Source organism: Pleurodeles waltl, chromosome 4_1, assembly GCF_031143425.1.
Source record: "Pleurodeles waltl isolate 20211129_DDA chromosome 4_1, aPleWal1.hap1.20221129, whole genome shotgun sequence".
Taxonomy (NCBI): domain Eukaryota; kingdom Metazoa; phylum Chordata; class Amphibia; order Caudata; family Salamandridae; genus Pleurodeles; species Pleurodeles waltl.
Genome location: NC_090442.1, coordinates 587,963,387 through 587,968,461, shown reverse-complemented (window position 1 = coordinate 587,968,461; position 5,075 = coordinate 587,963,387).

Sequence of the window (5,075 nt, the reverse complement as noted above, 5' to 3'; positions counted from 1 at the left end):
TCGACTTGTGCATATTGGATTTTTGTCATTTAGATCTTATTTTATTCAGATAAATATTATTTAATTTTCCAAACTGGTGTGGAGTATTTTTGTGGTGTTTTCACTGTGTTACCGTATGAGTTATTGCACAAATACTAAGGTAAACCTATCTGCTCTGTGCCAGGCTACCAGGGGGTGAGCCCAGGATTATTCAGGTTGTGTAGTGATTTATCCTGACTAGGATTGTAGTCCCTACTTGGACAAGGGTGAATACCTCTGCCCACTTCTAATACACATCTTGGTGCAGACAAAAGTGAAAACACGACCTGTAACACATCCCTGTCTCAGGTCCTCTACCACTGCATGTGATATTAGTAAGTCACCCCTACAGAAAGCCTAAAGCAAGGTGCATTATATCACATGTGAAGACATAGCTGCATGAGCAGATACGCCCCTGCCATGTCTTTGTCGCTTCTTAGACATAGTAGGTGGGCAGGGAAGCCATTGTAGTTACATGTGCATAACACTGGTCAATACGAGTTCCCCAGCTACATGGTGGCTTCTCTGAACATAGGGGTTTCTGATGGATACAACTACCTGTGGATTCCTCACCTAATGAATACTCCCATGGCGCCAGCATTCGACGGAAATCTTCTTACTAGTCTCTGCACGTCGACGAGGACGTCAATCTAGCCCACGCGACGCCGTCTGACGTCATACAGGCAATAAGAGGTCCTCGACGAAGTGCCGACGTCAGTTCCCTTTTTTCCGTGCATTCGAAACGGTTATCTTCGAGGGAGCAACTGTTACTTTTGTGGTTACAGTGTATTTTTGCTGCGTAGTCTTTCGCTGTGGTAATAATGTCGCAGAGAAAGTCTGGATTCAAGCCTTGTCGTGAGTGTGGAGGCAAGATGTCAGTGACGGATCCTCATTCCGATTGCCTTTGGTGTTTGAGCTCCGACCACGACGTCTCGACTTGTGATTCATGCCAGCACATGAATCCAAAGGCCCTCAAGGAACGTGAGGCGAAGCTGTTTATGGCGAAATCGAAGGAGAAGCATCACAAGAAGTCTTCTTCACCAAGACATCGGCGTCATCGAGACTCCCGGCGCCGTAGAGAATCTCGGCGTCATTCAAAGGAGACTCGTTCCAGGTCTTCGGATCGGCGCCGAAGGACATGGGAGATCAGTCCCACGGTTACGCCGCATCCTTCGACGCCGTTGCCCTCTCCGGCGTCTCCGACTTCACCTGGACAGGCGTCGGTGATTGAGGTATTGGAGCCTCAGGTGTTTTCTCCGGCGTTGCAGACGTCGAGGCCGGCGTCGGGGTCGCCTCCGAGACAGGCACCCCAGTATCCGGCTTTTCCCACCCCTGGAGCCGATAGTTCTGCATTCTTGAATGCGATGTATGCCATCTTCCAACAGATGGCTCCAGGGGGTGCTCCGGCTGGGCCTTTGGCCTTTTCATTGGGTGATCCTGCGCCTCTTCGGCCGGCACCCTTTATGCCCTTTCTCCCTTTTGGTAACGTGGGCTCGGCGCCGGTGTCGGCGCCGGTGGCCGCTCCGGTGGCTTCAGAGGGATTGGCCCCGGGGATTTCCATCCCGTCGACGTCGGGATTTCGGCCTGTGACTCCGGTGGGTCCATCTGCTTCGACTGCTCTTTCGTCGGCGCCGAAGTTACCTGTGGTGCCGGACGCGGCGTCGGTGGCTTCTGAAGATCGGCGCCGATCTTCGACTTCGGCGGAGGCATTGTCGACTCCGCGTATTGAACAACGGCTTCATTCGAGGAGACCTGCTCTCCGTGTATTAGAGGAGCAGGAGTACCAACGAGCCCTGGAGGAAGGAGAGCTAGAGGACTCGGGTGATGGGCTGCGTGGTCTGGAGTCGGCCAGTGGGCTGGACACTTCCCCTGAGTGGGATCTTTCGTCCCCGGGAGAATATACTGAGGAGGCTGCTTCCTTTCACGCAGTGGTACGGAAGGCAGCTAGTTTTTTGGACCTGCCTTTGCCGGTGGTGGAGGCTAAACAAAACCTTCTAACAGAGGTGCTACATCCGGCCTCAGCTGCGGCGGAGCCTCTTTTGCCATTTAATGACGCTCTGCTGGATCCGGTGTTAGAGGTGTGGAAGAGGCCGGCATCTTCCCCAGCAGTTCACAGAGCCGTGGCCAGGAGGTATCGGGCGGCTCCGACTGACCCTGGTTTTCTGTCTAGGCACCCTACGCCGGAGAGCTTGGTGGTGCAGGCCTCCTGTTCATCCAAGTCAGCGCCTGGTTCTTTCCCGACGGTGCCAGGGGACAAAGATTCAAAGAAACTAGAGGCGCAGTCCAAGAAGATTTTTTCGTCCTGCAGTCTGGCGTTGAAGGCCACCAACGCAACCTGTATCCTGGGAGGTATATTCATGCTCTGATGGATGACATTTCCTCATCATTTACAGAGCTTCCCCAGGGTCTTTTGGATGTTGTTTCAAATGCCCAGGCTGCTGCGACCCAGATTATCCAGACTGGACTGGATACGACCGACTCGGTAGCCAGAGCAATGGGCACAACTGTGGTGGCAAGGAGGCAGGCCTGGCTCCGTAACTCGGGCTTTTCTGCGGATGTACAGTCCACATTGTTGGATCACCCGTTTGATGGGGACAAACTGTTTGGAGCCAAGGCTGATTCGGCCTTGGAACGTTTTAAGGAGAGCAGGGCCACGGCTAAGTCGTTAGGGCTCCAAGCTCCTTCTTCCACGGCCTCTTCCAGATTTTTCAGGAGGTTTCGTGGATTTGGGCGTGGCTCTTCCTCCTCTTCCTTTCGGGGAAGATATCAGCAACCTGCCTCTTCCCATCCCTATAGATCTTTTAGAGGGAGAGGTAGGGTCCGCACCAGAGGAGCCTCTCAGCAGCACTCTGCCTCTTCCTCATCCTCTGGCGGGGTGCAGCAGGGGAAGCAGCCTTAGGCTTCCACCATTTCCCACTCACTCCTCTCCTGTAGGGGGAAGATTACAGCATTTTCTCACCAAATGGAAGACTGTTACAACGGACACTTGGGTTCTCAGTATTGTGGGGAAAGGCTACACCCTTCCCTTTCGGGAGTTCCCGCCCCTCATCCCGCCCCGCCCTTCTTATTGTTCAGAAGAACACCTCCTGTTGCTAGAACAGGAGGTACAAGCCCTCCTTTCAAAGGGCGCGGTGGAGTTGGTCCCAGAGCAGGAAAGGGGTCGAGGATGTTACTCAATGTATTTCCTGATTCCCAAGAAGGATGGTCGTTTGAGACCAATCCTGGACCTGAGGGTCTTGAATTGGTTCCTCAAGCAGGAAAAGTTCAAGATGCTGACCCTAGCACAGGTGCTTTTGGCGTTGAACAAGGAAGACTGGATGGTGTCTGTCGACTTGCAGGATGCTTACTTTCATATCCCGATACTCAAGTCACACAGGAAGTATCTCCGGTTTGTGGTGGGATCGCAGCACTATCAGTTTGCGGTCCTTCCGTTTTGTCTTACTTCAGCACCTCGAGTCTTCACGAAGGTGATGTCGGTGGTTGCGGCAGAACTCAGAAGGAAGGGGATAGCAGTATTCCCTTACTTGGACGACTGGTTGATCAAAGCCAAGTCCCCGGAGCTTGTGTCGCATCATTTGCAGTCAACAACCCAGTTGTTGTTCGACCTGGGTTTTTCGGTGAACGAGCCCAAATCTCACCTAGAGCCCTCTCAGCGCCTCCTGTTCATAGGGGCAGTACTGGATACAACATTGAACCGAGCCTTTCCTCCGCCTCAGCGGATTCAAGATATTCAGGATCTGGTTCCAATGTTTCGAAATGGAGCGGTAGTTCCAGTCCTCAAGGTCCTTTGTCTGCTCGGTCTGTTTGCCTCCTGCATTCTGGTGGTCACGCATGCTCGCTGGCACATGAGGGCTCTTCAGTGGTGCCTCCGAAGGCAGTGGTCTCAACACAAAGGGGATCTAGAGAGTACTGTCAAGATCTCCAGAGATGCTGCTGTGGATTTGAAGTGGTGGATTGCAAGCAACAATCTTTCACAAGGAAAGCCGTTCCAGCAGTCGCCACCAGTGGCCACAGTCATAACGGATGCTTCCACTCTAGGGTGGGGAGCTCATCTGGGGGATCTGGAGATCAAAGGCCTTTGGTCTCCAGAGGAACAGATGTTTCACATCAATCTGTTAGAGTTACGGGCTGTACGTCTGGCTCTCAAGGCCTTCCTCCCTTCCCTTCGTGGTCAGTCGGTACAGGTCCTGACGGACAATACTACCACGATGTGGTACATAAACAAGCAGGGAGGAGTGGGGTCGTACCTTCTCTGCAGAGAAGCTCTTCGACTATGGTCCTGGGCAAAGGACCATCAGATTTGCTTGATAGCAAACCATCTGGCCGGAGTCTTGAACGTGCGTGCGGACAGTCTCAGTCGCCAATTCTCGGCAGACCACGAGTGGCGTCTCCATCCAGATCAAGTCCGTTTAATCTTCCAGAGGTGGGGGTTTCCTCGGGTAGATCTGTTTGCCACTCGAGAGAACGCGCATTGTCCGTTATTCTGCAGCCTCCAGTATCCGATGCAGGGAGCGTTGGGGGACGCGTTTCAAATAACCTGGTGCGGCCAGTTGCTTTACGCGTTTCCTCCCATACCCTTGATTCCTCGAGTATTGAGGAAGATTCGCCAGGACCGGGCTCTAGTCATCCTAATAGCTCCGGATTGGCCAAGGAGGGTATGGTGCTCCGACCTTCTCCAACTCTCAATGTGCCCTCCGCTCCGTCTCCCTTTCAGGGCAGACCTCCTCTCGCAGTCGCAGGGGCAGGTTTTACACCCCAACCTCCAGAGTCTGCACCTACATGCCTGGAGATTGAACGGGGCAACCTGAGTTCCTTCTCTCTCCCGCCTGAGGTAGTGGATGTTATATTAGCGGGCAGGCGACACTCCACTAAATCTATCTACGCTAATAGATGGTCTAAATTTGTTGCGTGGTGTGGAGAGAGGCAGATTGATCCTTTGCATGCTCATCTATCGGACGTTTTGTCTTTTGCTCTGTCTCTAGCGCAGAAAGGTTGTGCAGTGGCTACCATTAAGGGTTATTTATCGGCCTTGTCAGCCTTCATATGTCTTCCAGACC